Source organism: Macaca mulatta, chromosome 20 (genome assembly GCF_049350105.2).
Source record: "Macaca mulatta isolate MMU2019108-1 chromosome 20, T2T-MMU8v2.0, whole genome shotgun sequence".
In the NCBI taxonomy this organism is placed as follows: Eukaryota; Metazoa; Chordata; class Mammalia; order Primates; family Cercopithecidae; genus Macaca; species Macaca mulatta.
The window spans coordinates 70,706,256-70,733,495 of NC_133425.1; the positions used below are offsets into that span (position 1 = coordinate 70,706,256).

At 40.1% G+C, this 27,240-nt stretch overlaps 1 protein-coding gene and 2 long non-coding RNA genes across 3 annotated transcripts in view; 1 reads left to right on the forward strand and 2 right to left on the reverse strand.

The window, feature by feature from the left end:
* CFDP1 (craniofacial development protein 1) overlaps positions 1 to 27,240 on the reverse strand; it is a 151,396-nt gene that overhangs the window by 78,822 nt on the left and 45,334 nt on the right.
* Positions 10,042 to 14,042, reverse strand: LOC144337750 (uncharacterized). Its single transcript, XR_013411244.1, has 2 exons — positions 13,819 to 14,042; positions 10,042 to 12,001 (listed from the first exon to the last, which is right to left on the reverse strand). It is a non-coding gene; the product is annotated as an uncharacterized LOC144337750 (long non-coding RNA).
* LOC144337753 (uncharacterized) lies at positions 12,507 to 16,289 on the forward strand. Its single transcript, XR_013411247.1, has 2 exons — positions 12,507 to 13,566; positions 15,752 to 16,289. It is a non-coding gene; the product is annotated as an uncharacterized LOC144337753 (long non-coding RNA).

The following is a 27,240-nucleotide window of genomic DNA, read 5'->3' on the forward strand; positions in this document are numbered from 1 at the left end:
GTGGTAACATCTTGGCTTGCTGCAGCCTCAACCTCCTAGGCTCACACAATCCTCCCACTTCAGCCTTCTGAGTACTACAGGCACATGCCACTACGCCCAGCTAATTTGTGCATTTTTTGTAGAGATGTAGTTTTGCCATGTGCCCAGGCTGGTGCAATTTTTCATAATAAAAAGTTTTTTTGCTTTTTTAAGGAGTCTGATACTTACACATTTTCATTACGGGTATCAGCACTTTCCTTTTTACATTTTTCAACAATTTAAACGAAGTAAGGATAAAATGGAATAAAATATTCCAATATTAGCACAAACATGTCTTGCTTTATGAAGACCCAAAACATTTATGTGGCCAATCAGCTAATGTATCAAATTCAAGGTTTGGTTAAAAATAGGCAGATCAGAAATGTAAGTGTAATATGTGTAAGTGAGTTGCTCAAAAGTCCAAAGTAAATACAGTCCTCCTCTCTTCAGTATAGTTTTTGAACGTAAATAAGACTGATTTCATCAGGCATAGGAGAAATTCTTTTTATTTAGGGAATAATAAAAAAAGTAGCTTAAAATACATATTGCAGGCCAGGTGCAGTAGCTCACGCCTGTAATCCAAGCACTTTAGGAAGTCAAGGCAGGATTGCTTGAGCCCAGGAGTTCAAGACCAGCCTCAGCAATATAGCAAAAGTTTGCTTCAAAAAAAACAAAAACAAAACAACCCACAAAAAAACAAAAAGCCAAAAAACCCACATATTGCTATGTAGAATTCTAGCTAGATGCAGGCTTCTGCTTTAACTATTATATACATGTAGATACAAGGTTTTGCAGTGGGCTGCCTATTTATTCTCCAATAATCTAAACAGACTATGATAGAGATGTATGTGCCCACACTTATTTCTTCTGATGAAACTGGAAAAGCAATTTGCAAACCTGTCTACCAGAAACAAAGAAAACTAAGTAAGACCAGGTTATTCTCTACTGCTCAGAGTCTCAACAATAGGTTAAGGAACCAGAGTTTCCAAACTGGCCTCCTTTAGTTTGACCCACACTTTACTTACTGTATTTATTTATTTATTTATTTATGAGACGGAGTCTCACTCTGTCACCCAGGCTGGAGTGCAGTGGAGCAACCTTGGCTCACTACAACCTCCGCCTCCCAGGTTCAGGTTCAAACGATTCTCATGCCACATCCACCCCAGTGGCTGGAACTACAGGCCTGCACCACCAAGCTCAGCTAATTTTTGTTTTTTTGGTTTTTTTTTAGTAGAGACAGGGTTACACCATGTTGTCCAGGCTGGTCTTGAACTCCTTACCTCAAGTGATCTGCCCACTTCGGCTCTCAAAAATGCTGGGATTACAGGCATGAGCCACCATGCCTGGCCTTGAATTTTTTCCATTATTTATTATTTTTTTCTTTTTTTTGAGACAGAGTTTTGCTCTTGTTGCCAGGCTGGAGTGCAGTGGCGTGATCTCAGCTCACTGCAACCTCTGCCTCCCAGGTTCAAGCGATTCTCCTGCCTTGGCCTCCTGAGTAGCTGGGATTACAGGTGCCTGCCACCATGCCCAGCTAATTTTTATATTTTTAGTAGAGATGGGGTTTTGCCATGTTGGCCAGGCTGGTCTCGAACTCCTGACCTCAGGTGATCCATTCACCTCGGCCTCCCAAAGTGCTGGGATTACCAACATGAACCACGGCGCTCAGCCAAATTTTTTCTATTTAAAAAATAATGAAGGGGGAGGGATAGCATTAGGAGATATACCTAATGTAAATGATGAGTTGATGGGTGCAGCACACTAACATGGCACATGTATACATATGTAACAAACCTGCATGTTGTGCACATGTACCCTAGAACTTAAAGTATAATAAAATAATAATAATGTGTGGCAGGGTACAGTAGCTGACGCCTGTAATCCCAGCACTTTAGGAGGCTGAGGAGAGCGGATCACCTGAGGTCAGGAGTTCGAGACCAGCCTGGCCTACATGGCAAAACCCCATCTCTACTAAAAATACAAAAATTAGCTGGCATGGTGGTGTGTGCCTGTAATGCCAGCTACTTGGGAGGCTGAGGCACAAGAATTGCTTGAACCCAGGAGGCAGAGGCTGCAATGAGCCAAGATCATACCACTGCACTCTAGGCTGAGTGACAAAGCAACGCTGTCTCAAAAATTTAAAAGAAGAATTAAACAAAAATTAAAGGTCCATTTGCAGAAATCAACTCACTTGCAAAAGGACTTGTTTACTACAAAATTCAGGTTGAGATCTATCTTACTTTGTTAGTTTATTCATTCATCCAATATGCCCTATATGAGCATACACTGTGCCAAATGCAGAAAAAAGCCAATTCCAGAACTGTAAAAAACAAACAATCACATGTTCACGTGGACTTCACTGTAGTGTTTCGCAGGGCTTCTTAACTCGGGAACTACTAACATTTTGACCAGGACAATTTTTTGTTTTGAGGAGCTGTCCTTTGTACTGCAGGATGTTTAGCAGCATCTCAAACTTTTTACCCCCTAAATGCCAGTAGCATCCCCTGCCCTGCCCAGGTTATACAACCAGAATGTCTCTAGACACTGCCAAATGTCCCCTAGGACAAATACAAGTTAAAACATTTTAAGTAATGTCAACATAATATGATACAACTTCATAATCAATTATGTATCTCTCTAAAGATGATTAAACACTGGCTAATGTCTTAAGTAAATAAAACTGTGGACATTAAAAAAATAGTAATGTCAAAGCAGACTAAGAAACTTGAATGGGGGCAGGGTTAAAAAAAAACTGAACAAAGTTCTTACATATTCATATGTTTTTTAAAAACTAATCTCTAAGCCCTTTGGTTACGCTTCGTTTGTAGTTGGGAAATTCCTGTTCTGCTAATTCAGGCTCTTTTCTGAATACAGATTTATATATTTTAGTGCATGAAAATATTACTATAGCCTAACATTCATAGGAAGAATCTCTTGGTCTTTTTTGAGAACCTCTCAAGTGTTTTGTTACATACTAGAATAATCAGAGGAAAGAAAAGTAAGTGAATTTCAGTCTTGGTATATTCTCCTCTAATTCAAAGGTTTCATTTAGTAGGAAGAGGATGAAAATATTGATTAAATCTATACAGGTTTTTAATAGTTTTAAGTTTCATTTATTTGTTAAGTCTGCTCTCTGTTTCCTTGATGATTTCATTTCTTTGTCCTAATATGAACTAGTAAGTGAAGATTAACTTTGTTATTTAAAAAGGGGAAAAAGGGAAAAATTACTAATTTTCATTGTGTCCTTCCGTACCAGGAAGTGTAGTAAGACACCTTATTTCATGCTCAAAACAGCTCTATGAAGTAGGAATTACGATCCCTATTTTACAGCTAAAAGAATTAAGTAAAACTATTATTTTGCACCAGGCAAGCCTGTTCAAGTTAAAGGTATACATAATACTCTACCTATTTCTAAAACAGGAGCCAATAATATCCATGACAGCATTCTCTTCCCTATACTGTAAACTAGAAGAAGTCCAAAGTAATAGCTATAAGAAGGGTTTTAATCTGAAGAGTTTGACAACAAACTAAGAATCCCCAAATAATCAAAAAGAAAAACTCATCACATCTAGTGGTAACAAAATTTGAATATACATGGTTTTCATATCTGTTCATGAATAACTCAACAATGGGCAGCAAAAACACACCCACACAATTTCAAGACTCCGGCCAGGAGTGCTGACCAGCCTCAATAAAATGTCAGCTTGCTGCCAAAGGATCCAGATCAGTGGAATTTTCCAGTTCTCTAAGGAGACAATGCAGAGTTGCCTGCAGACTGGTTCTGAAATCGAACCAGAACTAGAACTTAAAACCAAAAAAACAGACCAGGCTCTAGGCATCAAATTTCTTCTTCCTGAAAGAATCAACAGAAAACCTAAGTGAATTACTCTAGATGTACTCAATCCAGGGTTTCGTCTGGAAGCCAATTTACTTGCTCCACTGCTTGCAAAGTTCATTCAACTGTTCCTCCCAGGTTTTGTTTCATGAGAGAAAAATAAAACCATCATCTTTTGGCAAGATGAAGTATTAACTTTTCTCGTGGTATTGCTGTCACTCACAGAGGTAAAAGAAAACGCACACACACACAAATACATACCCTTCGAATGTCTAATTTAAATCCTAAATAACCCAGAGTACATGTGAGGGAGGGGAAAATAAAAGCCTTAGCAAGGAATATTTTAGTTCCAAAATTCTAAAGGCAAACTGCTAACTGAAAAGGGAAATTAACTTTATCAACTGTAAAAGAAAAAAATTCATCATCTTCTTGTTTTAAAGGAGTTCCCGGCGTGGAAGCAGATCATACACTTGATTCCTGGTGTAGGAACTGAAACAACTCTGGCCCAGAGATAAAAGGGTGACAGTTTGCTTGACACACCTATGCTTGAGCAGCTACTCCCATCTGTCTACTTTCCCTCCTTCCCCTAAAAGCTACTTAAATCTCAGTTTATCCAGTTACATGTGCTAAGTGAAAAGAAGGCATAACTCCCAAGCCACGTTTTTGGAAGTAACATGGTGACCCATTTCAACACTTACACACACAGATGTTAAATTGGCCAAAGTATATTTAAATAATCTCATCTCATTCACTCTTGCTAATGCTCACAGATTCATTCTCTTATTGGACTTTCTTCCCACAAAATGACTGGCCTTATACCAAGTTTTATAAACATGAAAAAGGTTGTTTTGTACTAAAAAAGAAGATAACTGCAGGAGAGGGAAGCTTTTCAAAAGAACTTTCACATAGTGGGCAATAAAAATGTCTCCAAGATAAGAAACAGAACACTGGGATCTTTTTCTCTATGACTCCTGCCCACCCCCCTTCTACCTAAACTCACTGAGTATCTAATCATGAACAAAAGAGGGGCACAGTTTGAATTTCAGCTAGAGGTATACACTACATTCAAAGGGTTTGCTTCCCTAAAGACTGTATTTTTTTTTTTTGTATGAATGGTATCTCCCTATGTTGCCCTGGCTGGTCTGAAACTCCTGGCTATGAAACTGTATTCCGCTCTAGATATGAAGCCATTTTATCCCTTACGAGGGAAGCCTTGACTTCCTCTACACAACTTACTCATCCTAGTTGTAATAAGCATTTTCATTTGAGAAAAAAATTCTGATAGGCATTGTATCATCTTTCTTAACATGAGGCAATCTTTATAAACATACTGTTTCTCAGAAAGAAAATGATAAATAACCTAAATGTCCCCATAGGGAGTCAGTTTTGAAAATTACAGAACTGGCCAAGCTCAGTGGCTCATGCCTGTAATCCCAGCACTTTGGGAGGCCGAGCCAGGTGGATGACCTGAGGTAAGGAGTTCAAGACTAACCTGGCCAACATGATGAAATCTCATCTCTACTAAAAATACAAAAATCAGCCAGGCGTGGTGGTGGGTGCCTACAATCCCAGCTACTTGGGAGGCTGAGACATGGGAATCGCTTGAACCTGGGAGGTGGAGGTTGCAATGAGCCGAGATCACGCCATTGCACTCCCGAGACTCTGTCTCAAAAAAATAAAATAAAATAAATTGTAGAACACTATGCTAGCCATTAACAAGAATCAGATAAATGTATAGGAAATAAGATGAAATACGTTAATATACATTTTTTTTTTGTATTTTCAAGCAAAAAATACAAACTTCAGGAAAATAGGCTTAGATGACTCCATTTATATAAATTAAAAACACTTATATGTGAACATAAAAGTAGCTCATACAGATACACATTCATATACATAGATTACTAAATGCTTAGGGAAAGGTCTAGAACGGAGCTGTCAAATAGAAATAAAATGGGCGGGGCATAGTGGCTCATGCCTGTAGTCCCAGCATTTTGGGAGGCTGAGAAGGCAGGATCACTTGATCCTTGGAGTTTGAGACCAGCCTGGGCAACATAGTGAGACTCCATCTCTTAAAAAAAAAAACATGGAAATAAAATGGGAGCCACATACATAGTTTAAAAATGTATTGTCACCCTATTAAATATAAAAATAAATCAGTGAAATTATTTTTAATACATTTAACCCAATATGTCAAAAATGTTACTATTTCAACATTGTAACTGAAATAAAAATTGACTGATTTTTTTCTTACTAATTCTTCAAAATTTAATGTGTATTTACACCTATAGCACATCTCAATTCAGACCAGTCACATTTCAAGTGTTCAACAGCCACATATAGCTAGTGAATACTCTACTGAACAGTGGTGACCTTACAAAAACCCCACCAAATTATTAACTTTCATTTTGTCTTCTATATCTCTGTGTTGTTTGAATTTTTAGAAGAACATGTATATATTACTTCTATGTTTCTAAAAAAAAAAAACCTAAATGTGTCCATATATGAAAATTAATTCAAGGTAAAACAAAAACCTATGCATCAAAGCCAGGACCATTAAAAAAAGGCAAAATCTTCTCAACTTTATAGGCAGATTTCTTAGGACACAAAAAGCACTAACTGTAAAAGACGAACTGAACATCAAAATTAAAAGCTTTGCTTATCTAAACACACCACCAAAAAAAAAAAAAAGGCAAGATAAACACTAAGAAAAAATTCACAGCATTTACATCTGACAAACTATCCATATTCAGAATATACGAAGAACTCCTACAAACCAATAACAGAATGAAACAACCCAATAAAAATGGGTAAGACTGAAAAGTCACTTTACACATGAAAAGATGTCATTATTATTAGTTTTTAGAGCAATGCAAACTAAAATCAGAGGAGATACCATTTCACACTTACCAAAATAAAAAAGACTGACAAGGCTGGGCACGGTAGATCACGCTTGTAATAATCACAGCACTTTGGGAGGCCAAGACAAGTGGATCACCTGAGGAGGTCAGGAGTTCAAGACCAGCCTAACCAATATGATGAAAGCCCATCTCTACGAAAAATACAAAAATTAGCCAGGTGTGGTGGCATCCACCTGTAGTTCCAGCTACTCCAAGGCTGAGACAGGAGAATCATTTGAACCCGGGAAGTGGAGGCTGCAGTGAGCTGAGATCACGCCACTGCACTCCAGCCTGGGCGAGAGAGCAAGACTCCGTCTCAAAAAAAAAAAAAAAAAAAAAAAAAGACTGACAACATTAAATGTGACCAAGGATATGGACGGACCAAGTAGAACCCTCATACGTCACTGGCAGAAATATAAAATGGTACAACCATCTTGGGGAACAGTTTGGCAGTTTCTTATAACATTAAGACTGAGCATTGTGGCTCATGCCTATAATCCCTGCAGTTTGGGTGGCTGTGGCAGGAGGACTGCTTGAGCTAGGAGTTTGAGACCAGCCTGCAACATGGGGAGACCCCATCTCTACAAAAAAAATTAAACATTAGCCAGGCACAGTGGTGTGCACCTATAGTCCCAGCTACTCGGGAGGCTGCGGTGGGAAGATCTCTTGAGCCCTAGAGTTCGAGGCTGCAGTAAGCCATGATTATGCCACTGCATTCCAGTCTGAGTGACAGAGCAAGACCCTGTCTCAGAAAAACCAAATCAAAACCCAAACAAAAACATTAAACACATATCTACTCTATGACCTAGCAATTCCATTCCTAAGTATTTAGGTACCCAAGATAAATAAAAATATATGTCTTCAAAAAGATTTGGAAATAACCCATATGTTTATCAGCAGGATAGATGGATAAACTGTGGTATATATGAACAATAAAAATAAAAAGCAATGAACCACTGACATACACAGCAACATGATGAGTCTCAAATACATGTTCTTCCACTGTAGGTAAAAAAAATCCAGGCACAAAAAGTTTAAAAATGTATGCTTTGATTTCCATGGCGTTCTGGAAAAGCAAAACTAATCTATCATAATAAAAATCAGTAGTTGCCTGGGGCAAAGAGCATAGGGCAAAAGCAACTGGAAAGGGGCATGAAGGAACTTTCTGGGATCATGGAATCATACTATACCTTATCTTGGATAGTGGCTATGAAGTAGTAGGCAGGACAGGACTCCGGAGGCGGGGCTTGGACACCAAACCAAATTGATGACTAGCTAAAACAGGTATGGGGCAGAAGCAGCTTTCTGCAAGACACACCCACCAGTGTGCCGTGTTTACCATTGCTATGATAACACCTGAGAGTTACCGCCCCTTCCCATGGCAATTACTTGATGATCCATAAGTTACAACCCTTTTCCTAGAAATTTCTGCATAAACTGTCCCTTAATCTGCATGTAATTAAAAGTAGGTACAAATATGACTGCAGAAATGCCCTGAGCTGCTACTGCTACTCTCAGCACAATGCCTATGTGGTAACCCTGCTCTGCAGGAGCAGTCAAGGAGCTGTAACACTGCCGCTTCAATAAAGCTATTTTCTTCTACCACCAGCTAGCTCTTGAATTATTTCCTGAGCAAAGCCAAGACCCTCCAGGGCTAAGCCCCAACTGGGGGCCTGGCTGTGCCCTGTATCAGTTATACAGATGTAGGCAATTGTGAAAACTCATTGAATTGAGCACTTAAGGCCCCTGTGAAAATGAATCTACCTACTGCCATAAAAGTCAAATGCTATGGAAACCAAAAAACAGTACTTAATGAATGCTGTTTGATACATGATGAATAGATGAATACATGAAGACTGAGAAAATATTGAAGTGTGGAGTATAATTATCATTAAAATGCTCTCCATCATTCTTCTACCACTATATTGGTGTGAGTCCACACAAATCTCTTCAATTTACTTGACCAATCACAATTAAGATGATATCCTTGTCTCTCTGAAATGCTGCTCTATTTATAACTCATCTCTTTCTCGAATATTTCCAATGAATGTCCATATAACAAGGTTTCCAGCTGAAGTAACAAAAGAAATAAAAGAAAATGGTGGCAAAGAAGACACTAAGTGTGAGAGAAGATATGAAAAAGACTCCTTGTGTTCAAGTACAATCTAGTCAATTTAGTTCCAAAGGAAGAAAAACATGAAGTCACTAAATATGCTCCTAGTTGAAGGTCAGGGAAACCACTCAGAAAGGCCAACGGTTTGCTTCTCCACTTCTCCAGATTCAGTCAGTTCTACTGTGTTCTCACAGGCAGTAAAAACCATAAGAAAATCCTCCAAAGCAACAAACAGGCAATTGCCCCAAACTGCCTTAGCAATAAATAGAATTCCACGCTGAGTGGCAGAATGTTTAGCTCACATTCCTGTAATGTCCCCTACATCTATTCCATGCAGCAACTTTGCTAGCAGTCACCAGCCACAGCCTGAACACTGTAGTAACAGGGTATATTATACATCAAAATCCCTTAGATACATTTTAACCCAGCATCTATGGTAGAAAACAACCAAGAGTTTCTTGTTATCCACAAGGCAACCCAAAGTTAAGTGCAGGAAAGGCTGAGGGAATACCATGTGCTTCCTTTCTGACTGGAAAACAAAGCTTCCAGGCAACATAGCAGGGTTTCTGCACACTCTGACAGGCATGTGCATTGTAAACTGCATTGCTATAGAAACAACACTTCCACAACTAGAGGACAAGTCAACCTGAAATAAAGGAAATAGCAGGAGTTGCAAAATAGGTCTTGTGGAATGAGTAAGGAACTTCTCACATGTCTCTACTTGAACTATGGCATGATTAAGCCGAAATAAAATGTCATTCCAATCATATAACAGACATTTACAGTCTGTTTCTGGGGTCAGTTACTTGCTGAACACAAGCTATGAAACCAAAACCACCCTGCTTTTAAGATGAAAACTGACAAAATACACAAAACTAAAAGGATAAGAATTAAATCTCCACAGATCAAAGTTTTAAAAAACGGTGATCATTTAAAAAAGCTATTCATTTACTCCTTAATCAAATACTATAAATTATTTGCCACGTAGCAGGCGGGACACATACCAAAAAGACAAAATCTATGCCTTTAAGCTCACAGTGTAGTGATCGAGACTAGGGTGTAAACTGACGATTAGAGAGTATGGGATAGTTAGTGCTACAATAAAGGCTATTAAACAAATGCAGTTGCAAAGGGGTAGTAATTAGAGTTTTTAGATACAAGATACAGACACTGACTGGATGACAGAAAAAGAATTTATTTAAAAGATATTGGGGTAAAAGCAAAGATACTGGTCTTTCCAAATGTCCATAGAATATACAAGACATAAAATTAACATCAATGGCCCATTAAATTAGTATCAACAAATTTAAAAGAGTTGAAATCACAAAGAATGTATTCACCAACAACGTGATCAAACTAGAAAGCAACAACAGAAAGACAACAGAAAACTCTCTGAACACTTGGAAATGAAACAATACACTTCTAAATAATGCATGGGTCAAAAAGAAAGTCTCAAGGGAAGTAAAAAATAATGAACGGGATAAAATCATACACGTATCAAAAATTGTTGGACATAGCTAAAGCAGTGTGTGAGGGAAATGTGTAGTAATAAATACATACAGTGTAAAGAGGAAAAGTCTCAAATCAATTATCTAAGTTCCAACTTCAAGAACCTAGTAAAAAAAAAAGGGCAATATACAGGCAAACCAAGCAGAAACAAGGAAATAATTATAGAAGTGAATGAAATTGAAAACAAAGACAATAGGGAAAGATCAATGAAACAAAGAGCTGGTTCTTTGAATGGATCAATAAAATCAACGAATGTCTAGCAAGACTGACCAAAAAAAAAAAAAAAGAGAGAGAGAGAGAAGGCACAAATTACCACTATCGGAGGGAATGAAATGGGATATCACTACAGGTATCAAAAGGATAAGAGAATATTATGCAGAATTCTACCCAAATAAATTTGACAACGTAGACCAATTCCTCAAAAATGACAAACAATAAGACACTCAATATGAAAGAGCCCTGTAACTATTAAGGAAACAATTTGTCATTTATAAACTCCCAAAAAGGAAATCTCTAGATTAGTGATTACCAAAGGTTAAGGAGGGGGTGAGGGCAGGAGGAAAGTGTATGTAACTATAGAGAACATGAGGAATCTCAGCAGATATGAAAATGTTCTACAACTTGACTATATGTGTCAATGTCAATATCCCAGTTGTAATATTATAAGATAGTACCATAGGGGGAAACTGGGTCAAAGGTACAAGGAATCTCTGCATTATTTTATATGACTACACATGAGTATACAACCTCTCAAAATGAAAGGTTTATTTATTTGTTTTTTTTAAAGTACCCTTTAAAAAAAGGGATCGCTGGGCATAGTGACTCATGCGTGTAATCCAAGCACTTCGGGAGGACAAGATGGGCATATTACTTGAGCCCAGGAGTTTTTGAGACCAGCCTGGGCAATATGGTGGAACCCTGTGTCTACTAAGAACACAAAAATTAGACAGGCGTACAGGTACACATTGGTAGTCCCAGCTACTTAGGAAGCTGAGGCGGGAAAATTGCTTGAACTCAGGAGGTGGAGGTTGCAGTGAGCTGAGATCGAGCCACTGCACTCCAGCCTGGGCAACACAGTGAAACTCCACCTCAAAAACAAGAAAGAAAAGCTACATAGGGTATCTGCACTTAAAGCCAAAGAACTTCTATTTTAGGCAAGATGAATGCTTAAGATAACCGAAACATTTTCCAGATAAAGATCCAGAAATGCTAGATAAAATATACCAAAAATTATTTTAAGTGTATTGCTAAACTCATAAGGAAGAACGGGCAACCCCCGGGTGTTTGGATCAAAGAAGGAACTGAAAACCACAGTAGAGGACATGAGCTGATATAGTGGTTACAGCGGGCGGGTGGGGTGGGGGAAGACAGTTTCAATAACTTCCAGTCTGGGTTTTATTTGCCACGTGATAATAAAAATGGTCTTGAGCTTACAGGCAGTAGAAAACTAGAACTAAGACTGAAAGTGGAAAGTCTACGCATCCTCAATGAAAGGATTGAGTTAGAAAAAAAAAATAATAATGTAACAGCCCAAGGAACAGAGAAGAAAGTGCATCTAAGCTTTGGGCTGTAGGGGGTAGGAAAAAAGGTCTTTCTTAAGAATCAGAATGATGCCGGGCGCGGTGGCTCAAGCCTGTAATCCCAGCACTTTGGGAGGCCGAGACGGGTGGATCATGAGGTCAGGAGATCGAGACCATCCTGGCTAACACGGTGAAACCCCGTCTCTACTAAAAATACGAAAAACTAGCCGGGCGAGGTGGCGGCGCCTGTAGTCCCAGCTACTCGGGAGGCTGAGGCAGGAGAATGGCTTAAACCCGGGAGGCGGAGCTTGCAGTGAGCTGCGATCTGGTCACTGCACTGCAGCCTGGGCGACAGAGCGAGACTCCGTCTCAAAAAAAAAAAAAAAAGAATCAGAATGAAACCTTGGGCCTGCAACCCACATAGATTTGGGCTTCAAAATTATACTTTCAATTATAATATCTGAATGTTCCAGGCACTCCAAACCAAAGAATTAACATAAAAATCGGCCCAGGCAAGAGCATCTAGAAGAAGCAAATTCATCCCCACTTTTAAGAAAAACAAGTTTAACCCCAGGTCATAAAAGATCACACCACAGATAAAACCTCGCTAAAGAGTAAAAACATATTAAACATAAAAGGAAATACTGACAGTGAACTGAAGGATTTTTTTGAGAGTTAGCAAGACAGTAGCAGCTAAATCAACTAGAACTTACAGACAACAAAGATAAAATTTTTGAGCATGTGACACTATCTAAGCTAAATCTCTGCCAAATTACCCTAGCAGTGGCACGTAGAGAGAGGAAGAGTGACTACAGGCTTTATGTAAACTTAGGAAATGATTACAACAGTCCAAGCCTTTCAAAAGACTTTAGAAAATATTTTAATTACATAGCAACAGATGCTTCAGAATGTAAGACCCAGGGCCAGGAGCAATGGCCTATACCTGTAATCCCAGCACTTTCAGAGGCCAACACGGGAGGAATGCCTGAAGGCAGGAGTTGGAGACCAGCCTGGGCAACAAAGTGACCCTGTCTCAATAAAAACAATTAAGATTAACATAGTTTTTTTAAAAAGGAAAGAAAGAATGTAAGACCCAGAAAAAGGCAATGAGAGAGGAGAGAGAATGAGAGGAGGGGATATGAATGAATACTTAGAGGCATCTTGAAAGTAGAGTTAAACTCACTGGATTGGGCAGTTAGGGGCTAGGGCGAGAGACAAGAAAGGGAAAAACTAAAGGTGACACTGAGGTTGGGACTCAACTACTATTGAGGAAAATAGTGGTACATTCTCCCTTCACCGACAATGGCAGTTTTGGCCCAGCAGATGAGAACACTAGACTGGAAAGAAGCCTCAGATTCCAGTCCAGGTTCTCTTTCTTTGGCAAGCTACTTAATTTCACAGGTTTGGTTTCTTCACTTCTGTAATACGGGAGGATTTAGGGAAAATGAGTTAAATATTGGACCAGTTGTGGATCAAGGGGTTTCAGAATAAATCGCTTGCAAGCAGCAAGAGATATGGGTCTGGAGCTCAGGAGAAAAGCAATACTGAAAGGACAGAGCAGAGAGAGAATCATCAATGTTGAAAAAATGGTTAAAGCTGCAGCAGTAGATGACTTTTTTTTTTTTTTTTTTTTGAGACGGAGTCTAGCTGTGTCGCCCAGGCTGGAGTGCAGTGGCCGGATCTCAGCTCACTGCAAGCTCCACCTCCCGGGTCCACACCATTCTCCTGCCTCAGCCTCCCGAGTAGCTGGGACTACAGGCGCCCGCCACCTCGCCCGGCTAGTTTTTTGTATTTTTTTTAGTAGAGATGGGGTTTCACCGTGTTAGCCAGGATGGTCTCGATCTCCTGACCTCGTGATCCACCCGTCTCGGCCTCCCAAAGTGCTGGGATTACAGGCTTGAGCCACCGCGCCCAGCCGATGACATTATTAGATGCATAAAGACAAGAGGCCTGTGAATCTTGAGAAAACCCTAAACAAATACAGAAAAGGCTCAGAGGCAATAAGGCAGGCATGGTGGTGCATGCCTGTAGTCCCAGCTACAAAGGAGGCTGAGGCAGGAAGATCACTTGAGTCAGAATGCAGAGGTTGTAGTGAGCTGAGACCTTGCCACTGCACTCCAGCCTGGGCGATGGGAGTGAAACCCTGTCTGAAAAAAGAAAAAAAGAAAAAAAAAAAAAAGCTCAGAGGCATACCAGTCTTACCGAGAAGGGGTATTCTGAGATAGAGTACCACAATTAGATGACATACTATACTGGCACAGAGTTGTGTTCCATTTTCCATTGCCAACTAATTTCCTGAGTGATTGATAAAATATAAGCAAAATAAAAGCCTTTGTCACAAACCTTCCCTAGTATCCCTTGAAAATACTGATTTCATTATGGTGTTAAAAGTTCTTTCATTGTGGTGTTAAAAGTTCTACTTCAAAGGGTTTAAAAAATATATTCTATAAAGACAGATAGATACTTCATAATCTAAGCCTTTACACAGCTGAAATTCTGCCTGGCTTAGGCTTGCAGGATACTGTGAAACACACAGCTGACCCAAGTTAGCCCAACAGGAAAGCTGGTTTCACCACATCTAGACAGAGAAATCGAGGTCACATTGGTCCAACACAGGCCAAATCAGTGTGCCCTTCTAAAATGGTATCAAAAACTTGGATTTAGTTAACCTCATAGCGCAAACAGAAACATGGCTGAAAAGCAGACGTGATGCTTGTGGTTACTGTTCTAAAGGAAACTTCCTCCAAGTTTTGCTTTGAAGCAAATAACACTATACTAGAGACCAAGATCAAGAGCGTTTTGTACATGATATTCCTTGGACCTTCCTAATTCTCACTTCTGGCCAAACAAGTCATGTCATGCTGTATCTGACTGTAGGGAAAACTCTTCTCCTTTTGTTTCCACTTCCTACAGGGACATCATCTCACAAGCAGCTAGGACTATAGGATCTCAGTTTAAAGCAGAAGCCGATGCAAAGCATGAGTTTTTCCTGTGCATTCTCAAATTAGCAACTGTTGAAATTGTACTACATTTCAAATTCAAGGAAATGCTAATAATCAAAAGGTTATGTTTTATGGTCTTAAGCATCCAGAATTACTAGGTCTAAAGACGAGTGTTTGATTAGAATCTTCCATTTCCTCAATGATGGGAAAATATTAGCCTGGCTTTAAATTATTTCAGCTTAAATTTATCATAAGTTCGCTTGGGTAATAGGGTTGTGGCACAATCCAAAATTCAAGTAACTGAATATAGTTAAGTGCTGGACTTCAGACTAGCCTGATTTTCAGTCCTTGACCAAAATAATTAAAACACAGCTGCTCAGCCTCTCCCAAAAGAAAAATTCCTCAATCCAAATTAAAGTATTTATCTAATATGAATCTTTCTGTAGTTAGAACCACTCAGGAAATGGCAGCAAGTTGCCTTTATAAGAACCTTAATCAGAACATAAAAATCACTGATTGCTATGATTAGGATGAATGACATTCTTCCCTGATGTTGAAACATTTTGAAATAGTACCTTCCAACACAAAGAACCTAAGAGTGAAGCAGCACATAGCATTTGCAAAGGATCAATAAGATACAGCCCCGGCTGGGCACGGTGGCTCAAGCCTGTAATCCCAACACTTTGGGAGGCTGAGGCGAGTGGATCATGAGGTCAAGTGATTGAGACCATCCTGGTCAATATGGTGAAACCCTGTCTCTACTAAAAATACAAAAATTAGCTCGGCGTGGTGGCAGGCACCTGTAGTCCCAGATACTTGGGAGGCTGAGGCAAGAGAATTGCTTGAACCTGGGAGGTGGAGGTTGCAATGAGCCGAGATCGTGCCACTGCACTCCAGCCTGGCGAAAGAGCAAGACTCCGTCTTAAAAAAAACAAAGATACAGCCCCAAATTTGGCTCACAATTTATCTCAGTGTTTATAAAATTTAGATTTTTTTAACCTGATCTCTTAAATGACTGAGGATTAATTAACCTTGATAATTTGATACAATATGGAAACTACCTACAGGTAATATGCAAACCTTAATTTATTCATTCCATAACATTTGACAAATGCACAAAATAGTATTACTTTAATAAAAAGTCTGTTTTGATAACGGTTTTCAAAAGACGAAAAATTTTGGCTGGGTATGGTGGCTCACACCTGTAATCCTAGCACTTTGGGAGGCTGAGGCAGGCGGATCACCTGAGGTCAGAAGAGCAGCCTGGCCAACATGGCGAAACCACATCTCTACTAAAAATACAAAAATTAGCCGGGCGTGGTGGCACATGCCTGTAATCCCAGCTACTTGGGAGGCTAAGGCAGGAGAATTCCTTGAACCCAGGAGGCAGAGGATGCAGTGAGCCAAGATCACACCACTGCACTCCTGCCTGGGTGACAGACGAGACTCCATCTCAAAAAAAAAAAAAAAAAAAAAAGAGGAAATATTTTAAACCACCACACAAACCAACAGGTTATAAAGATACAGTTACTACAATTATTGTGGAGAAATGCAAATAAATACATATTGGTATTTGTATGGAAACTGGTCTTCTCACATAATACTGGCATGACTTCAAATTGCTACTGCCTATTCAGCAGCAGCTATTAGAATTTAAGATGCACATACCCAATGACCCAGCAATCCCACTTCTAAAATTCTGTCCTTCAGAAATAACAGCCTGAGAACATGAAAAACTTACATGTAAGAATTACCACAGAATTATCAATAACTGTAAAATTTGGAAAACTAGTAAATGTTCATCAATAAGAGAAGGGGCACTCAAATTATGGAACAGTCACAAAATGGAGTACCAGGCAGGCATAAACAAACATAGATGTTTATACTGAACCTGGAGAGATGCACAAGATAGACTGTTAGGTAAAAATATAAGTTGCAAGAAGAAACCAAATATATGTGTGTGTATATATACTGCAGACCAGTACAGACAGGGCAAGTCCATTTTTGTTTTAAGTATATACGAATGCAATACATATGTATGTATACAATATATATGTATATATTCTTTTTCCTGATCATTGATTTTAACTTAATTTATTTTTATATAAACCTTGATAGGTATTGCAGGTACAGAGTATATAGATTAGAAATTGAATAAGGAAAATAATTTTTAAAAGATGTTCCCATGAATACTTGGAATATTTTGAATCTATTAAAGGGAATTTCATTCACATTCTTGATTCAAAGATATTATCCCAGGCCAAGCTAGCTAGTAACTGAGATAAGTATGAATGGAGAGTCTTGTGACTAACATTAATATATATGAATACAATATATTATCATAGCACAGGGAAGGATCTGCACAAAACTGATCATCAGTTAACAGCTATCAGCTTCTAGGGATGAGAATTAACAACTGGACAGGCAGAAAGGAACTTTCACTGCTTTCTCTCTGAAAAAATTTAAGTGGTGGGACTACAGGTCATTGTTACTTTCTTATTTGTAATTAAAAAAAAAAAAAAACTGAAAACAACAAGAGTTTTTGTATCCCAAAGAAAAAAATGAGAGAAGAAAAATCATTTCTCATTTTCTAAGCACAATGGTAGAGTTGAAAAAAATAAATTCTAATAAAAGAAAAAAAATAGAAACTGCAGAGTACATAGAAATCTCATACCAAGAGACTAATCTAATTAGGCAAAGAAAAATGTACAACACTCTTTCACCCAATCTTAAGAATGCTGCTTAATGCTTCCTGGGATCTTGGCCAAGACGAGCTATCTTTTCAGGTGGAATTCTGCCCTCTAGTGTACACGAAAAGAAGTTAAAGTCCTATGAAACAATAATAAATTACTGTTTTAAAGTTAACCAAAATATTTTCACTTCATTCCTAGAGTACCATAATCATCTTCTTAAATGAAGGTCTTCCTTTTCTTGTTCCCAAATCAATTTATATTATCATACTAAGTAAACTGTATGACTATCGTAACTTCACATACCTATTCTATTCTTCCCTACACTTCCAAGAAGCACCTAAAGCATTTAACTGACTCATTTTTCTCACCAAGACAATTTGGCACAACCAAGGGTACAGGAATATGAGAAAATAAAGTTTTAAAAGTCTGTGATCCTAGCAAACCACCATGGCACATGTATTCCTATGTAACAAACCTGCACGTTCTGTACATGTATCCCGGAACTTAAAGTAAGATTAAAAAAAAAAAAAAAAAAAGTTTGTGATCCTGATAGACATCTGGGTCTTAAAATCACAGATGTTTGAAACTTATTGGCACTATAATTTGAGGCTAAGAGCAAAGGAAAAAGGCTGCTGTGTGTAATAAAGTTCATCTCTTCATAGAATTTTCTAAGAACACTAGAATTTATTTAACTCCAGGCAACCTTGAAAATCACTATAGATAATTCCTAGGTTCAGAGTATTTGCTGTAGGTATTCAATCCAAACTGACAGAGGTTATGTCATCCTGGTGACCATAAATGAAAAAAGTTTTTGCTTTGAAAACTTTTTGGGCCGGGCGCGGTGGCTCAAGCCTGTAATCCCAGCACTTTGGGAGGCTGAGACGGGCGGATCACGAGGTCAGGAGATCGAGACCATCCTGGCTAACACGGTGAAACCCCGTCTCTACTAAAAAAAAAAATACAGAAAACTAGCCGGGCGAGGTGGCGGGCGCCTGTAGTCCAGCTACTTGGGAGGCTGAGGCAGGAGAATGGTGTGAACCCAGGAGGCGGAGCTTGCAGTGAGCTGAGATCCGGCCACTGCACTCCAGCCTGGGCGACAGAGCGAGACTCCACCTCAAAAAAAAAAAGAAAACTTTTTGGCCGGGCACAGTGGCTCACGCCTGTAATCCCAGCACTTTGGGAGGCCGAGGCAAGTGGACTGCTTGAGGTCAAGAGTTTGAGACCAGCCTGGCCAACATGGTGAAATCCCGTCTCTACTAAAAATACAACAATTAGTTGGGCATGGTGGCGGGCGCCTGTAACTCCAGCTACTTGGGAGGCTGAGGCAAGAGAATAACTTGAACTTGGGAGATGAAGGCTGCAGTGAGCCGAGATCCCGACACTGCACTCCAGCCTGGGCAACAGAGCGAGACTCCATCTCAAAAAAAAAAGAGAAACCTTTTCTACGTTTGGAGTCTCATTTAGATGCTCAGATTGGCAAGGACTTTATTTCATGATCCGAATTGTCAGATATCCTCTTCCCTCCCAAAAGGATATCACTAGACTCTCCATTCATACTTATCTCAGTTACTAGTTTAGCCTGGAATAACAGCTTTGAATCAACAATGTGAATGAAATTGCCTTTAAAAGATTCAAAATACTCCAGATATTCATGGGAAAATCTTTAAAAAATTATTTTCCTTATTCAATTCCTATTTACTCTGTACCTGCAATACCTATAAAGGCTTATTTTAAAACAAATCAAGAATAAGTTAAAAACAAACGAAGCAGGGTATTAATATCCACTGAAGAACATGAAGGCGAGCTAGGTACAGGGTATTCTTACTTCTACACAAACCACATCATTCTGGAGTCGATAAGTAAGATAACAACAGTACCACCAGAGCTGCTAAAATCAATCATTTCCATTGTCACCACTAGTTTCTGTAACATCCTATTAAAAGCTATCTCTAGCTAGTCCTATCCTGGAACAAATGATCACTAGAAGAAATGCACTTGACACAAGCTGGACAAAGATACTCCTACCTGGCTCTCCATCAACATATAAGTTGCCCACAACGTAGGATTCACACCTCAGTAGGAGATGATTACCCTCTAGAAACAGTAATAGCCACTATTCCCCACATCACATCTTGTCCACAGCTTCACTGTTGCTGCTGACAGGTATCAATGTACAAACACACTGGAACTCTTTTTTTTAATGTGCTAGGCCTTCACTTTCTTGAGACAGGAATGAAACAAAAGTATAGAAAATGGTTATATTAATGAGGAAAAGCTTACAAAGGAAAAGGGGAGAAACAGTCCTCTCACTTTCTTCAAAAATAACAAAATAGCTTTCAAAGAGTCCCTCACCAGTTATGAAACTGAGGAGAGATTCTTTTTAACAACAACAACAACAACAACAACAAAATCTATCAGGAGGATAAGAAAAAGCAGTGGCAATGGCAAAGTGGCTGAGAGCCCAGGCTTTGGTCTCAAATAGATTTGGGCTGAAATCCAAGCTCGACCAATCATCAACTATGTAACTTCAACAAGTGAAGGGTGCCTCTCTGAACCTCAGTGTCCTGATCTGTGAAATGGGCACAAAGTTAGTGCCTACATCTTGGAATGTTTATGTGGGTTAAGTGAAATAATATATGTAAAACATTTAGAATTGTGCCTTAAATGTGGTGAAGCAGTCAATAAATAGGAGTTATTTATTCTTTCAAAAAGGGTAAAGAATATTTAACCCGCAGTCTGAGAAGATAGTAGGTTTGGTATTTAATCCAGAGAACAAATTGTTTCCAAAAGTAAATTGACATGGTCATCAAAGGGAAACATGTTACCCTAGAGTGGGAAAAACAGTTGCCTACAGGAACCATGCAGGTAATATAAATGAGTAAAGCCACTGAGTAGGGACCACAAAAGGGCAAATCTCATCTACTCTGTGCCAACCCAGTGTTACCATAGGTGAAGAGGGAAGGTAGTGGCAGAAATTTTCATTTCTCAAGAAAAGCCAGTAATCCAGATTTTTATGTCAACTTTCTAGAGTTTAAAATATTGGCCAAATGAGGAGACCGGGAGAGATCACACCATTAGCTGCTCAGATAGGAAGACTCTGCTCAAAAACCAAAGATTGCTGGTGACTGATTACATACACTGAATTTTGGCAAACCACAATGGTCACCGTTACTGTCTTCTCAGTCCTTAGTCTGGGTCTTGTATCTTCAGGATGGTACTGTGAGGGATTCTGTGTCTTCCATCTTTGGGGAAAACATTGCTACACTGACATCACCTATGATGTTGTTTGAGACTCAAAATGAAGGCCTTCTTTTTTTTTCACTCCATAGATCAAGAAGGCTAAAACTACACGGGAAAATGATATCTTTCCCTCTTAAGTTATATTGCTTTAGGTCATTCTCAATCTATAAAGAGGCAGCTAAACAGCAGGCCCTTAATTAAACAAGTCAATGCCTAAGGGTAGGATTACAAATTTTAATGACACTGATGGTGGCCTGCTGTTGGAATAAAGTAAATAGTAAATGTTGGCTTGAAAATAGATAGCAAATGTGGGGTTGAAGCCTGGCCAGCCAGATACCAGCAAATGTTGAGAAAACTGGATGCAAGTAGCTAACAGTACTGGTAGTAAGGACTGGGGAGTGAGGGAAGAGGCGGATCAAGAGCATGGAATGACAAGACCATGAGAATTTAGACACACTAAGCTTTGTGCTTTACTACCAAATGTAGGAGAGTAATTTTTGTAGTCTCATTCCTGCCTCTAATTAAAATTGGGCTTATTCCATTCCCAAAACATAAACTTTGGCTTTTTATAGCCTAAGCAGTGTGCTATTTTAAACACATGGAGGAAATGCATTTTCAGTTATAAACATTTGCTCCTCTAAATCTGTTCTTATTTCTGAATCTGTGCTTATGTTAGCAAAAGATGTGGGACAGGATGTTTTACTCTCCTGCTCTGGTTTTCCTATATTGCTTAAATCTGTTTAGAGGAAAATAAACAAATAAAGTGTTTCTTTAGGACAATTTCTATAAACTGAAGCAGCTCCCAAAATGAAAAAAACTCTGTGGGAAAAAAATTTGACTGCATTAAGATAATTTTCTTTTAATATACTAGATTATTCCTGTAGATCCTTCCCTTGAAAAGACTTTCTATACCCTGCATGTGGAGTGTGTTGACAGATACTAATATTTACACTGATAAAATGTGCCCACTCAGTTACCCTAGATCAGCTGATTTCCTCTTGGCCCCGTCTTTTCCCAAGCACAATTGTAATTGTAAAGCTTTCTGAGATGCATTTCATAAAAATGAGCATACCAACCTTGAAGGTCATTCTGGATTTACTCGGAAATCCAAGGTTCACAGTATCATACTTAAACATGTACATTTTAATGTACAACTGTGAAGACTTTTACTCAGGCACTTGGCAGACATATCCTTGTAATGTGTTATGTTCCATCAGGGCTTTCAAAGAAACTGATTTTGGTCAAATTTCACTTTACCCTGTTTATAAGGGAGTCAGCATTCTTTACTGAAAAATATTTCACTTGTATAGCTCCTGAGATAGCTCCTGGTTGGCCCCTAGATTCCCTCTATACCCTTCCCCACATGGCTCTCTGCTCTAGGAGCTGTTCTGTAAGGACGGCCTGATGAAGACTCTCCTTAAACCAAACTTTAGTCAGACTCCAATGAGCCTTCTTCTCAACCAAGGCTTGAAATTGGCCCCTGCCCTTGCTGGGCCTGCACGGCCCAGTTTTAGAAATAATTCTGCGCGGCCGGGCACGGTGGCTCACGCCTGTAATCCCAGCACTTTGGGAGGCCGAGGCGGGCGGATCACAAGGTCAGGAGATCGAGACCACGGTGAAACCCCGTCTCTACTAAAAATTACAAAAAAATTAGCCGGGCGCGGTTGTGGGCGCCTGTAGTCCCAGCTACTCGGGAGGCTGAGGCAGGAGAATGGCGTGAACCCGGGAGGCGGAGCTTGCAGTGAGCCGAGATCGCGCCACTGCACTCCAGCCTGGGCTGGGCGACAGAGCGAGACTCCGTCTCAAAAAAAAAAAAAAAAAAAAAAGAAATAATTCTGCGCTAAGTCAGTTTAGAGAGAATCCCCTACCCTTGATATCTGATCACACTAGACTGCCTTGAGCAAGAATACCCCTATCCTTGATGTCTCTTAGTAATTTTCCATCCACTGACCACCTGCCTCCCGATTCTGCTAAAAATCCCCAGCTGTTTTTGCTGTATTCAGAGTTGAGCCCTCTCTCTCTACCCTAGAGATAGTCTTGACACCCATTGCAATAGTTTTGGATAAAGTGTTCTCACAGTTTCAACAAGTGTTGGAATATTCTTTAATAAGTCTCAGAGGGCAATGGAGCTCCCTAAGAGGCTGCAGAGAGAGAAGAAACAGATCTGGGTATTTATTCCCTTGGCTTCCCTCTGGGGGAAGTCCATTACTGAACAGAAGGTCTCAGCTCCTGTCAGGAGGTCCATTCTACCTAACCCTGTCTTCCCCTGCCATTAACTGTTCCCATTCTTGCCCTTTCAGGCCTAGGGTAGTAATAGAGTCTCATTATTACCAGCCCCAGGGAGGCCACACCAATATTTGTATCCCCATGGTTTTCCACCACTTTGTGAGTTATTAAACTCTCCTCAAAGTACTGTATTTGAGAATGCCATCTGTTTCCTGCTGGATCTCCCTAATACAGATATCATCTCAGCAGATTTCTTATTCTAAAAAGGCTATTAGCTCTAAGAAAGGCAGGCACAGATGTGACAAGCAGTGAGATTTCTATATGAGTGACTTAAATAAGCTGATTTTAAGCTGCCATTTCTCCATTCTCTAGTTATTTTTATAATTATAGTAGCAGAGTATTTTCTGAAACATATAGTTTCCAAGTAGAATCTCTAAGCATCAACAGGGATTATTTTAAGAAGAAATATCCAAGGAAACTAGAAGTAAAAACTGTGTTATCGCCGGGCGCGGTGGCTCAAGCCTGTAATTCCAGCACTTTGGGAGGCCGAGACGGGCGGATCACAGGGTCAGGAGATCGAGACCACCCTGGCTAACACGGTGAAACCCCGTCTCTACTAAAAAATACAAAAAACTAGCCGGGCGAGGTGGCGGGCGCCTGTAGTCCCAGCTACTCGGGAGGCTGAGGCGGGAGAATGGCGTAAACCCGGGAGGCGGAGCTTGCAGTGAGCTGAGATCCGGCCACTGCACTCCAGCCTGGGGGACAGAGCGAGACTCCGTCTCAAAAAAAAAAACAAAAAAAAAACTGTGTTAGCTAAAACTAACCAGAAACCTAAGAAGAGCTTCTTTGCCTTTATTTCCAGCTGGTGGTTATATCCAGCGGTAATGTTCATAGTAATACTTTTAATAAGTGCAAGAAACACCTTAATAATACCACATACAAACCTGGCAACTCTTAATCACCTGCTGAAGGCTAATTCCATACATAGTCTAGAGCAGTATTTGTCAAATTCAGGTTGTAGTTGATTGTGAAATCAATTCAGCAGGTCCTAACAGTTTTTTAAATGACACCTCTATACACAATAATGTAAAACAGAAAATCAGAGCATATTATACATAGTAAGCATAAATATTTCACCAAATTTTTATCTCACCTTTTTACATACCTATTTTTATAGGTGTACAAGGGCATAATGTAAAATGTATTCCTTATGATGGGTGGCAGTCAAGAAAGTTTGAAAGCTACTGGTCTGGGCGGCCAGTCGTGGTGGCTCACACCCGTAATGCCAGCACTTTGGGAGGCCGAGGTCAGGAGTTCAAGACCAGCCTGGCCAACATGGTGAAACCCCGTCTCTACTAAAATTACAAAAATTAGCCGGGCATGGTGGCGGGCGCCTGCAATCCCAGCTACTCGGGAGGCTGAGGCAGGGAACTGCTTGAACCCAGGAGGTGAAGGTTGCAGTGAGCTGAGATCCTGCCACTGCACTCCAGCCTGGACGACAGAGCAAGACTCTGCCTCAAAAAAAAAGTAAATAAATAAAGGTACTGGTCTGAAGAGAACCCCCTTCAAACAATACAATAAAGCTAAAAACATGTTTCAGCCTACAGCTTCAAATTTTAAAAATCCGAATCTTTATTAAAAATACAGCTTGCTGGATGGGCGCAGTGGCTCAGGCCTGTAATGCCAGCACTTTGGGAGGTCGGGGGAGGGGGGAAATGGATCACGAAGTCAGGAGTTCGAGACCAGCCTGGTCAACATAGTGAAACCCCATCTCTACTAAAAATACACAAAATTAGCCAGGCATGGCGGCGCGCACCTGTAATCCCAGCTACTCGGCGGAAGGCTGAAGCAGGAGAATCACCTGAACCCGGGAGGCAGAGGTTGCAGTGAGCCAAGATCGCACCATTGTACTCCAGTCCAGGCGACGGTGTAAGATTCCAATTCAAAAAAACAAAAAATAAATACAGCTTGTTGCCAAACATAAGCATATCAGTAACTGAAATAAAAGTTCTATAAAACAGTATTTATTTATTTATTTTTCTTTTGAGATAAGGTCTCCCTCTGTCACCTAGGCGGGAGTGCAGTGGTGCAATCTCAGCTCACTTCAACCTCTGCCTCCTGGGTTCAAGCGATTCTGCTGCCTCGGCCTCCCAGGCAGCTGGGATTATGGGTAAGTGCCACCAACGCCCAGCTAATTTTTGTATTTTGAGTAGGCATGGGGTTTCACCATGTTGGCCAGGCTGGAAAACAGTATTTACTCTTACTACATGTGATGTGCTGTGATATTTTCTCTTAATTGATGATTCCAAACCACAGTGTACAAAGTACTTGCCTAGAGTAGTAACAGGGCAGGTCTGTAGAATTCTGTTCTGCATCTGCCTTCATCTGATTTTATGTCATTTCTATTGTGGTAGCAAGCAATCAAATCCTCTTCCTCCTTAGGTTTCTGTGTAACTACTACATGACTTCTGCTCAGTGGGAGAGAAATATCTTGAGTATGAAGCAGATAAAGATGTAACAGTTGAGGAACTAGCCCCATCCACATGTCCTGGCATTCAGTGCCATGGTACATGCTGAGAGCAGCATCTTACTGAAAGCACCTGCAGCTCCCAGCCTGAGGACATAGGGCAAGGAATGTGTGGAAGCAGCTCTGAGCCAATGTCCGATGAGCAGTGGACGTTAAACATTCCACCCTCCTCAGCCCTCACTGTGTTCTTTCCAATCTCTAAGTTTCCCAGCAGGAATGAGTGCCAGCCACAATTAGCAGTCACCTGCTTGATAACTCAACATTTACTGGCTTCTTTCCTCTCTTGGACCTCTCTACTGGGGCTTCCTGGAATCACCTCTCATATAAAAGACAAGCACTTAAACCTTTATCTCAGGGTCTATTTCTGGGTATATGCAACCTAAGAGAGTACACTAGTATAATTCTGTTGTTTAGAGCCAGGGCTGCAAAGATGGGGAGGGCCCACCCTAAAAAAGCTCACGCTCCAATAGGAAAATCAACGCTCTTTTTAAAAATGTGGGGCCGGGCGCGGTGGCTCACGCCTGTAATCCCAACACTTTGGGAGGCCAGGGCGGGCAGATCACGAGGTCAGGAGATCAAGACCATCCTGGCTAACATGGTGAAACCTAATCTCTACTGAAAATAAGCTGGGTGTGGGGGCCTGCCACCACACTCGGGAGGCTGAGGCAGAAGAATGGCATGAACCCAGGAGGCAAAGCTTGCAGTAAGCCAAGATTGCACCACTGTACTCCAGCCTGGGCGACAGAGCAAGACTCCACCTCAAAAAAAAAAAAAAAAAAAAGAAGTGAAACAAAACTTTACTGCTCATAGCAATGACAGGTATGCTCAAGGAGGGCAGGAAGAGGGGACAATATCTGACTGAAGGGCCACAGAAGCCGCAGTGTAGGAGACTGCAGAACTCCCTACAGGAGTCAGATGGGTAGTCAGGGCCATCCATAGTATGGGTCTATGTTCACTTCCCTGTGGTAAGTCTTAAAGCCTCTCTGATTTAGTGTAATACTTTACTTCTCACATTTAGGTTAAGAAAATAATTTTTACTTCTTCCAAAAAGAAATAATTCTAGCCTTCAGCTAAAAATAACTCAAGTAATATGAAAAATATGAAAGGAGAAAAATGATTAAGTTCCTGACAATGTGTTAAGAAAATTATTTGTAAATCATCTTTGATCTTTTTATGTTCCTCTGAAATCATAGACGATGGGAGTGAGTGTTCAACCCAAATCTTCATGAAAAGTTCTAAAGAAGGCTGATATTTTCATTTGAAAAGCATTATTTTTAAATGTAAAGTTTACATGTTCAGCTTTGTGTTCAATCCTATAAACCAGGACTTCTTTAAGGCTGGCAACAAATAAGAAAGCTACAGCTAATTTTCTCCCTTCTTTTTTTTTTTTTTTAAGAGACAGGATCTCTCTCTGTCACCCAGGCTGGAGTGCAGTGGCACAATCACGGCTCACTGCAGCCTCAACCTTCTGGGCTCAAGTGATCTTCCTGCTTCAGCCTCCACAGTAGCTGGGACACAGGTGCAAGCCACCATGCCCAGCTAATTTTTTTTCTAAGAGACAGGGTCTTAATGTATTGCCCAGGCTAATCACAAATTCCTGGGCTCAAGCAATCCTCCTGAGAAAGTTATGGCTAATTTTCCTTTGCATCTTCCATTCTGGTAAACATTGCAGCAAAGGCAAAGCAGCATCATAACTCTCTCTCTCTCAGGCAAGGAG